We start from the raw sequence: 11,912 nt of genomic DNA on the forward strand, positions 1-11,912 counted from the left end.
ACATTTCCCATTATTTTGCACTTGAAATAGTTGATAGGCTGTTAGTGTTGATACTACTGTATGTTGGGTTGAACTGTATAAAATTTTGTTATTATGTATTTCCAGTACTAAACATCTGCATAAAACCATTTCATAAAATGTCCATTCAGCAAGATGATGATGATGATGATGATTTTCTTCCCCGAGACAGGGTTTCTCTGTGTAGCTTTGCATCTTTCCTGGAACTCCCTCTGTAGTCCATGCTAGTCTCAAACTCACAGAGATCCTCCTGCCTCTGCAGGAGTGTTCCCCCACGGCCTGGCCAAGATATTTCAAGTCCTGGTAGCAATCAATCAAAAAGTTAGCTAGTTGACACCTTTAATGTGGAGAAATTGGCTGTAGGCAAGATAGGGCTCTAAGAATGTTTTGCATATATAGCGTCATCTTTGTGTTGTGTTCATTGCTGTCTTCAGTGAACCATGCCTTCTATAGGAATTGTGGGTATTGCATTCAAATAGACTCCCAAAAAGTTGTCTTGGGATACACCCAAATACAGCCATGTGCAGTTTGTAGTGGAGGTGTATATATTGTATGATGCCACCTATTGTGTAGTTTCAGTTCTGCAGTACAGGGTTGGGGAAAGGAAAATGGAGACCAAGCATAAGAGGTCAAATAATCTGTAGAGATGGCTCATCGGTTAACCACTTGCTCTTGTAGGGGACCTGGGTGCGGTTCACAACCATCCATAACTCCAGTTCCAGGGTATCAGCACATGCTACACATATTGCAGCTGGAACGCACACACACACACACTTTTTTTTAAAAAAAGTAAAGGGCTAGAGGGTCAATGAGATGGCTCAGTGGGTAATTACAAAACACTTTCTGACAAAGTTTGGCAACTTGAGTTTGATCTTTGGAACCATGTGATGGAGAGAACAGACTTCCACAAAGTTGTCCCCTGACCTCCACAGTAGTGTGGCATGTAAGCACTCCATATATATTTTTTAATGGCAGATACAAGGGCCTTGTGAAAGGGGAATTAACAGCCCTTCTCACCAACTGCACTTGGCTGTCAGGCTTGAGAGAAGCCAACCATCACTATCCTCACTAGTAAAAGATGTGTGTGCCTTTCATTCCTGCTAAGGTACCAAACTGCAATACAAGGTTGCAGTATGTTTCTGAGTTTTTTGTTTTGATTAAATGAAGTATGTGCTCTACTGGTAGGGTACACTTCCAGCTTCTGTATGATAAATGCTGGGGAAGCTGAGGCAAAGGGATTGCTGTAAGGTCAAGAACAGCCTGAGCTATGTAATTGGATCCTGTCTCAATCCCCCTTTCTAAATGTATCAGACTTCTGGGCATAGTGGTGCATGTCTAATCCCAGCACTGGGGAGGTGGAGACCAGCTTGTCAGGATCTTATCTTTAAAAAGGTGTCGGCACTTGGAAGGCAGAGGCAGGAGGAGTATTAGGAGTTTGATGCCAGTCAGGTTTTAAAGGACTGCTTGCATGTCCTTTCAGATTTTTCAGTTCATATGCATGGAGACTGTGCAACCATGTGTCTGATACCAAATGGTGAACCAATAGTTTTATCGGGGACTCATAGGAACATGGGTAAGGGTTCGCTTACAGGAGCACAAATTACTCAAGGACAGCTGCATCACCCAGGCTGACACCAGCATGGGCCACAGCTCACAAAGCTGGGAACCTGGAGCACACTGCACAGCCTGAACTCCATTGTGAACATGTAATCAGAATGGGAGAAACAAGACATGCCCAGATCTTGGGGACTCCCAAAAGACCACCAGAGACCAAATCCCATATGTAAAAGCAATGAACCTTTATTTTCAAGCTCCGATCTTGCTGTCTGTCCAACGCAGCAGAGAGCCCTGAGCTCATCATAGCAGAGGTTGGGGTGAGGGGGTTTCGGGGTTCAGGATCCTGATTGGCTGACATGCTCCTCAGTTGATAGACTGCTTGTCAAGTATGCCAGAGGCCCTGGGTTGATCTCCAGCCTGAATAAAGCTGAGAGAGGAGGCATGTGAAGATCAGGGAGGGATTCAAGGTGATCCTTGTCATAGAAAGTTTGAAACTGGCCCGGGCGATATTCCTTTTTCAAAAACAACAAAAACTTAAAACAAAAATTAGTAAATCTGAAATGGAAGAACTGTATTAGAGAGAACTAATGGCTGAGGATCAAACCCAGGGCCTTGCGCTTCCTAGGCAAGTGCTCTACCACTGAGCTAAATCCCCAACCCTTGTTTTTATAGCCAAGTGGTGGTGACACATGCCTTTAATCTCAGCACTTGAGAGGCAAAGGCAGACAAATCTGAGTTCCAGGATTGCTACATAGAGAAACTGTCTCAGAAAAAAAATAATAAAAAATATTTTGTTTTTATTATTTTTAGTTATGTATGGTTTGTGTATTTGCATGTAGGTATGAACACTTGAGTACAGATGCTGGAGGAGGCCAAAGGCATTTAGATTGTATGTATTGTGAAGGGCCTCAAAACAGCTTGACCACACATCAGCCATGACAGGCTTAGGGGGTCTGTGACAGGCTTATTGGCAGGCAACACCCAAATCCAGGAAAAGCCTTAAACTGATACCACCCAGGGATCTACCTAGGGGTGAGGAAGTACCTGACATCCCAAACATTCCAACCATTAGATAAGGTGACCAGATGTCCTTTAGTCTAGCACACACCTATTTTTGTTTTAGATACTCCCTAGACAATTGTCAGCCAGTCAGGGTCCTGGACCCTGGAAATCCCCTCACCCCAACCTCTGCTATGATAAAAACTCTGTCCCACCTGAGCTCAGGGCTCTCTGCTCTCACCGCTGTGTTGGACAGACAGAGGGACCAAGCTCTGGAGCTTGAAATAAAGGCTCTTTGCTTTTACATGCGGGATTCGGTCTCCGTGGTGGTCTTTTGGGGGTCCCCGTGATCTGGGCATAACATGTATATGGAAAGGGTGGTGTCCACATGACTACAGGTGCCTGAGGAAGCCAGAAGGCATTAGATGTCACTAGAGCTGGAGTTACAGGTAGTTGCAAGCCACATGATGTGGTGCCAGGAACCAAATTTGGATGCTCTGAAAGAGCAGCAATTGCTCTTAACCAGTGAACCATCTCCCCAGTCAAGATTTTGTTTGGAAGAAAATAAAAAAGGAGGTGGTTCCCCTAAGAACATTTAAATGCATTCTTAAAAGCATAACTGTTTGGATTTGTGAAACTTGGGACAGAGTTCCAGAAGTGTGCGCGTGTGTGCGTGCGTGTGCGTGGCTTTCTCCTTTCCCTGAAGATCTGGCCTACTTTCACCATCGGCCTGTTGACTTTCTTGTTTGAGTCTCAGCCTAGATGTTTCTAGAAGATACCACTCACCCTTTCAGAGAGATGAGCATTTTGTCCTGGGTCTCCTTTGTGATTATAATTGTCCCATGGTCTCACATGAGGTTGACTCACAGCTGCCCAGGAAGTGCATAAGAAAGGAATCTGGAATTGCTTGTGGAATAATGAGTCTTTAAAATGCAAATTTCAAGGTGAATGGTAAGTTGAAAGTACTGTGCGCTCCTGATGTTTTGGAGGTGTTAGGGCACTTGTGTTCTTGAAAAATATGGAGTACTGTAACCCATTGTCATGGTTCTTACAGGAAATCTGGTGATGCTGTAGAATGAAGCATGCATTTCAACTCGTCTCCTGTCATATGTGAGGTGCATTATTCCTAGATTTCAGGGAGCGTGGAAGGAGTAGAATGTAGAAGGCAAAAAGGAAGGAATGTGGTATTAGACTGAAGCCCAACTTCCCACCGCCACTAGATGGCAGCTTAGAACTATGACATGACGGAGTCCAACAACGTTTGGGAATTTGGCTAGAGTAGATGGAAAAAGGAGGAAAGATTGCAGTTTATGTACTTGTATCCATCTCTCATTTTGTTTTCATTGTAGAACAGTATGATGACACACACACACACACACCCCAAATCTCACTTGCTGCACACCTACCTGACACAGGCTGGTTAACCTTTCCAGTTCCCACTTAAGATAGGTGCTGTCAAATTTTAGAGCTGTTTATAAGAGTATAGTTTTGGAGATTGATCTGTAATTCATACATATATCCTCCACTGATAAGTTAGGAAACCAGTATTTCCCATCATGACTCACACACACAGTAGGTGCTCAATAGATGTTGGCTGACTGAATTGAAGGGAAATAGAGAAAAGGTGTCTGGAAATGGGAGATGAGGAACTAGTATCGAAGTGAAAATTCAACACAGTGTGGAGGGTCACAGAGAGAGGCAAGGGAAGGGAAAAGAACATATCATAGCAGATGTTGGGGTGAGGGATTTCCAGGGTCCAGGACCCTGATTAGCTGACAATTGTCTAGGGGTATCTGTAAAACAAAACTAGGTGTGTGCTAGGCTCAAGGGCATCTGGCTACCTTATCTAATGGTTGGAATGTTTGGGATATCAGGTACTTCTTCACCCCTGGGTGGATCCCTGGGTGGTATCAGCTTAAGGCTTTTCCTGGATTTGGGTGTTGCCTGCCAGTAAGCCTGTCATGGCTGCTGTATGGTCAAGCTGTTTTGGGGCCCTCCACACCTATACCCTGTCTTCTCTTCTCAGAGAAAACCTGCTACATCCATGAAATGCAAAGTCCTTTTGACAGCCTTTTATTAATATTCATTTTTCTGTGTGAGACACAGCCTCATAAAGGCTGGCCACCAATTCTCTATGTAGTCAAGAATGACCTAGAGCTCTCAATCAGATAGATCCTCCTGCCTCTACTTCCTCAGTGCTGGGATTACAGGCACATACTTCCAGGCAAAAGCCTGTTACTAAGTAGATAGACAAGTCTCCAACGACACATCCAATTTGAGTGGTAAAAACAAAGGCTGTGGAATCTCAGAGAGAGGAAGTCTTCATAGAAAGGGTGGGCACTGGCCTGGGCCGACAGGAGAAGCTAAGCAGACGTTAGTGGGAGGGAGAAGTGTCCTGGTACCTGGGGCTTTGAGACAGATTCGGGAAGACGGTGAGGAGGGTCAGTAGTCACTGTGTGTGTGTGTGTGTGTGTGTGTGTGTGTGTGTGTAGGTGTGGGGACATGACAGCCAGGCCTGACCTGATGATGGCACTGTGTTATTGTCTGCCCACAAAAGAACTGCTCTATCCCAGTCATTAGCATGCTTAGACCCGAGTAATAATTTACACAGGTCCCCTGTGTTGGCTAAAGAAACTTAATATAGAGCCCGGCATCCCTTATGGGCTCTGGAATGCCTGGGAGATCCTAGTGACCTGCAAGGGGCGCGGGTAAGAATAGAATAATGGGCTGTGAGGCAGTAACAGCTGCCTTTGCTTCTGCAAAACTTGCTTACTGCTATGGGATGAAATGATCTTTTTATTATTATATATCAAGAAAGAAGGAAAAAACTGAGGAAGTGAAACAACGTTCCTGCCCACCTGTGTGTAGGTTCCATGGAGAGTTGTAATGCACATCTTTCTGATGTCCTCTAAAACCCCACCTCCCCCTCTTCCACACAGCATGCTGTTTGGCTCTGAGGCTGTCACTCATCCTCTGCTAGCAGTAAGAATAAATTAACCTCAATTTGAATTGAGTCTAAGTCTGCGGTCTTCCCAGCGGATTTGAATACCACAACAGGGCAACAGGAGATACATATGGTGCCTAGGAGGCATGTCCAAAGAGTGTGTGTCCTTTACCTTAGCAGAAAAGAAGGTTGTAGATAAACTGCTAAACTGTCTTATTAAATAAAAAACCCAGAGCCAGATATGGGGGTTAAAACCTGTGATAGATAATTACATGTCCACACGGTTGGGCTTGCCCAGCGGACCGCCTAACTATTTCCGGTTCAGAATAGCCATCTCCGGGTCAGACATCTCGCGGAACCGGGACTCTGTGGCTTTACGTGGTTGCGTAAAGCGCGCGCAGCAGCCATGTAATCTACGCGCATGCGTGGAGTACCCACAGGAGTACCTGTACGCATGCGCGGCCCAACCTTTAAAAAGCCGGTGCCATCTTGCATGAGTCTCTCAGTCTCTCTCTGTCTGTCTCTCCCCCCACGTGTGTTTCACGCAGGCCTGTCACCTCTATCCTCTTTAATAAAACTCTTCTGTGGTCTTGTTGTGTTCAGGACGTGTTCCTAGCGCCAAAATAAATACTAACAACCTGAGACATCAGAGGAATAGGAAAAGCCACAAGCCAACCTCACCTCACTGACACCTTAGCTTCCTAAGAGATCTGCTTCCTGTCTACCCACGCCTATATGCCTTTCTGTCTGCTGTCTCATTGGCTCTCTGTCCAGCTACATCACTTCTTGTTAGTTATTTAGCGGCACTCTTACCCCGCGAGGAACACATCCCGAACACCACAAATCCACAGAAGAATTTTTATTAAAGAGGATAGAGGTGACAGGCCTGTGTGAAGCACACATGTGGGTGAGGAGACAAGAGAGAGAGGAGAAAGAGAAGAGAAGAGAGAGACCTGTGCATAATGGCACCTTGCCTGAGCAAAACAGTAGAGCTGGCCCTGGCGATGTGAGTGTGAGGTACCAGGATCTGAGGACCTGAGAGCAGAACTGGCCCAGCTCCTTGCTGCAGACTGCATTGGGTGAGCTAGCTGAGGCAGTGCTGGAGAGCTTGTCCTGGTAGTGACCATGAGGGAAAGCTGACAGGCTGACCAACCCAGCCACCACCCATACCCAGAACTAGGCCTATGGGTTGGCCCACCCCAACATCCACCGCATCTATGAACTGTTGGAGCATATAAAAGGGATGAACCTACAGATTCAAAACAGCAGGATCTCCATGACACAGGACAACAACAGGCTATCCAAGAGGAGCCCCAGGGAGAGCCCATTATCAGTGGTGTAGCAGAAGCCAGAGGCCTCGAGCCACACCAGTGATTTGTGGCAAGGAACACTTGGCAAGTAAAGATGAATGGACTAAAGGTAAACTGTGGGCCATGCTACAGTTTCCACGACAAGATTCTTCTTTTTTGCTTTTGTTTGTTTCTTTGTTTGGTTTGGTTTTTTGGTTTTTTCTTTTAAATTTGGTTTTGATTTGAGGGAAATGTTACAGGGGCAAAGGGTAGATTCTAGGCGTAGGAAAGATAAGTAGGATTAGAATGCATGATGTGAAATCCACAAAGAATTGATAAAAGATGGGGAAAAAGATTGAGCAATGGTTTTGGCAGGAAGGCCTTGAGTGCTACAATGCATGGTCTTAACCTGGAAGTTTCTAGGCTTCTCTGCCAGCTACTTTTCTCCTTACTGTGACAAACCTCTGACTAGACCACAAGGTAGGTTTTGGCTTGTGGTTTGAGGGGATACCGTCAATCATGGCAAAAACCAAAGAAAACGAAGTGTGGCTGTGTGAGTGTGTGGCTGCTGGTCACACTGTATCTATCTACAATCATGAAACAAACAAAAGAAAATGAAGCCTGGCAGTGTGAGTGTGTGGTTGCTGGTCATACTATATCTACAATCATGAAACAAACAAAAGAAAACAGTGTGGCAGTATAAGTGTATGGCTGATCACACCTTATCTACAATCATGAAACAGAGAACTGAATGCTCAGCTTGCTTTCTACTTTATTTCCATTTTTATTCTGTCTGGAATCCCAACCAGTGGGATACCGCCCACCTTCAGGGTGAGTCTCCCATACTCAGTCCTCTAGGGAAACAATCTCAGAGGCATGCCCAAAGGTATCTCCTAAGAGATTTTAAATCAAATTCACAGTGAAGATGGGCCATCGTAGCATCTCCGTAGTAACCTAGTCTTACTCTGTCTAAATTGAACCCCTATTTCCTCCTACCCCGTCCAAACCATGTTTCCTTCAGTTTTTCAAATTTTAGTTAATAACATTTCAATGCTTGAAAATCAGTCCTCACCCTGATTTCTTATTTCCCCCCATATCTCATGTCCAAGCACCACTGACTCCACTTATAAAATATTTCCAGGCTCCTCTCTGCACCACCCCCATGGAATTCCCTTGGTGGGAACCAGCTCCCCTGTGGATTTTTACAACAACTGTGTTATCCCTATTTGTACATCCTTTTGTGTAGTTTCCAATATAGCATCTGGAACAATCCTGATGAAACTTGTTTGTTGCTCTCTGTTCAAGATCATACAGTGGATCTTTGTCCCACTGGGTGGAAGCCAGGACAATGTCCTCTCCTTGCCACTGCTTGGCCCTCCTGCTGGTGTCTTATGCTTCACACAGCTCCTCATCATCTTTATTATTCTTTGAGTTGTGCTTCGACAGGGCCACCATGGACTCCTCCCTCCATTCAGAACTCTCTTCCTACGGTGCTCCCCATGTCTGCACCTCAACTTCTCTCTCACTACCCAAACATCATCTTTGTCGTTGATGTTTACAAGGACCGAACTGAATAAAAATAATTTTCCAACTAAGCAGTTAACAAAAGAAGCCGTGGTCATGCCTGGGCCTGGAGAAGCCGAGAGGAGAGGCTAGGATTCTTAAAACTTAGGCAACATTTAAAGGGATTCTGTTTGATGCTGGTGTCTCTGAATGGGCGTTGGCAAACCCCAGAGAAACTACAAACTGGATTCAGCCACCACTGAGGTAAATTGGGGTTGCTCGGGTGGCACAGGCAGGGACAGCCACCCTCTAATTAAGACAGGGCTACATTTTATGCAGCCCAGCCTGGCTTTGAGCTCACTGTGTAGCCAAGGATGACCTTGAACTTTTGATTATCCTGCAGCTGCTTCCCCAGGTCTGGGGTTCCAGGTGCCAGCTACCATGCCTGGCTAAAATGTCATACTAATAGTCAATGTTTTCTTGACTATCTCATTGAAAATTAATTGTACTCCCCAAGACACTCCTTATTCCCGTCCTTAACCACAGTGGAGATAGACTGTCAGCTGGGCTCAGCTAGAGTTACATTTGCCAGATTCTCTACCCAGAGTTCCAAGGTTGCATGGTCACAGAACATACTGCTCGGCCAGGGAAGGCAGAAGTGAGGGAGGCATTGTTGTTTATCACACAGAAGACTCAAACAGGGCAGAACATGGTGGCGTGCCTATGAGTGTACTTATTTACCCATGGGCTCACTTCTCACTTCTTAGATTACCTGGTCAGGGTCTGGCAGTGACTGGAACCACAACTCCTCCCTGTAGATGACCCCTGCTGTGGGATAATGCTGTTGTACACTGGTTTAATTAAACACTGATTGACCAGTAGCCAGGCAAGAAGTATAGGTGGGGCGAACAGACTAAAGGAATACTGGGAAGAGGAAGAGCAGAGTCAGGAGTCGCCAGCTAGACACAGAGGAAGCAAGATGACAAGGCGGAACTGAGAAAAGGTACCAAGCCACATGGCTAAACATAGATAAGAATTATGGGTTAATTTAAGTGTAAGAGCTAGTCAGTAATAAGCCTGAGCTAATGGCCAAGGAGTTATAATTAATATAAGCCTTTGTGTGTTTTCTTGGGGGATACAAGTGGGAGAGATTTGTCCCAAGCTCCAGCCATCTGACTGCTGGCCATCCGGAACACAGGAAAACTTCTAGCTACAGTTGGGGGGGCAGGGCACACCCGTGTAAATTGTTTACAGAGCTGAGTGACTGTTGAGAACTTCCGTGACAGCCGGGCGGCAGTGTCTCACATCTTTAGTTCAGCACTCGGGAGACAGAACCAGATGGACCTCTGTGAGTTCGAGCCAGCCTGGTCTACAAAGCCAGCCTGGTCTACAGAGCAAGATCTAAGACAGGCACCAAAATTATACAGGGAAATCCTGTCTTGAAAAACAAACCAAAAACCAAAAACCAAAAACCAAAAACCAAAGCTTTCATGATTGTGGAGCCAGAGCACTGGTGATCAAGAGCTGAATTATTTTGAGCTATGGTCAACCTGTAAATAGCCACGTGTCCTCTTCCGTGTTTGGGCTAACACCTACCTGACTTTTAGGTAAATCATTTTAGAACGTGAAAGAAAACCCCAGCTCCACCACCTGCTTTGCTGTACCCCACCTGCCTGGTGTTCCTGTGAAGGCAATACAGACCCCATCTATGGGTAGAGCCACCACCTTATACCATCTGCTGTACTCGGTTCCAGAAAGGACCTCAGGAATGTGCCATGACAACTAGAACAGATTCAGAACATTCTGTCTGCAGTTTATGGCCCTTGAAGATATCTAGATAATCCTGCTGGGCAAGTTGTGGTTCCCCGCCAAAAGTACAATCCAATGGTTTCAAATGTGGCTTCGAGCCAAAATCACCTTGCCCCATATCCCTTCTATCCAATCCCAAGTTGCCAATTCCTGCTTGTGGTTTTTCCCTATAAAAACTCTCTACACCTGTGCCACTGCCACATTTCCTTCCATCTGCCATGCGGTGGCCCAGGTTGAATCTGACAATAAAAAGACCCTTATGTGCTTGCATTGGAAACCAGCTCCTTGGTGGTCTGTGGGGGTTTTGAGAAACAGGTACAACATTCCCACCAACACATTTTCAAAGTACCTTGATTTATGACTGTCTTTGTTCTGTTACTTTAAGAACTTCATGGCACTGTTACCATGATGGAACCTGTGTTCCTGGGCCAGGGTCATGTGTTCCTTAGTCATGTTCCTTAGTCATGTCATCAGCCTGGGACGGCGGCCCAGCCTAAAAAGCGGGCGGGCCCTCTGTGTGTCTCCCTTTTCTACGCTCTCTTCCCCCCATGTGGTCTCTCTCTCTCTCTCTCTCTCTTTCTCTCTCTCTCTCTCTTTCTCTCTCTCTCCCTCTCTCTCCCAATAAAGCTCTAGAAAGGTAACCATGGCTTGTGACTCTCCTCCGCTGGCCACAAGCACCATCGCCGCTTTAACCAACAGGGTCATTCCTGTTTGGTTCTAGAATAAATTCTCTCTTCTCCTCCCAGAGGCGACAGCTACATTGTCTGAACCCTGCTCCCCCTTAGTCTCTCCCTGATTATCTGCCTTGCTTACTTCAGGCATCAGCAACACGCACCAAAGAAGCAGCCTCATGCACACTGCGTTTATCTAGTCTCTAGAATCACATAAATTCCTGGATGGGGGGGGGGCACACGATGGACAGGGGACAGGGGTGGGGGAGGATATACAAGTATAAGATGCAACTTCTGGGTGGTGAGGAGCCTTGATTGATAGTCTTTGCTAGTTTTCTGGTACAGATGTTCCCACCACATTTTAAGCCATCACTGAGGAGGGAGAGGAGAGAGATGTTAAAGGAGCCTTTGTCGCTGTAAGCTGGCTCCAGCACAGCGCTGTGCACACTACCCAGGAGCTTGGTTTTGTTTTGTTGGTTGGTTTTCTTTTTTGAGATAGGGTCTCTTTGTGTGGCTCTGGCTTTCCTGGAACTCACTCTGTTCACCACGCTGGCCTCAAACTCAGAGATTTGCCTGCCGCTGCCTCTGCCTTTCAACTGCTGGAATTAAAGGCCTTGCCACCTGGCTTCTTCCTTCCTTCCTTCCTTCCTTCCTTCCTTCCTTCCTTCCTTCCTTCCTCCCTCCCTCCCTCCCTCCCTCCCTCCCTCCCTCTCTCTCTCTCTGTCTCTCTCTCTCTCTCCCCCTCTCTCTCCCTCTCTCTCTATTTATTTATTATGTATAGGTTTCTATCTGCATGTTTGCCTGCATGCCAGAAGAGGGCACCAGATCTCATTATAGATGGTCATGAGCTGCCATGTAGTTGCTGGGAATTGAACTCAGGACCTCTGGAAGAGCAGTCAATGCTCTTAACCTCTGACACCACCCGCCCCCCACTGGGCTTGTTTTAAATACACTTTAGTTACCCATCTCCTGCCCTTAGATGTCAACCCTTTCGTGGCAAGGGTGCTTGCCTGTTTTAATTCTGTCACTTGAGAGCTGACTTACAGAATTAATGAATCAGTGTAAGCAAGCCAAGAACCTGTGGCTGGCCAGTCCCCTGGTTGTGTTGAACAAGTCTTGTGG

This window comes from Onychomys torridus, chromosome 13, assembly GCF_903995425.1.
Source record: "Onychomys torridus chromosome 13, mOncTor1.1, whole genome shotgun sequence".
Taxonomy (NCBI): Eukaryota; Metazoa; Chordata; class Mammalia; order Rodentia; family Cricetidae; genus Onychomys; species Onychomys torridus.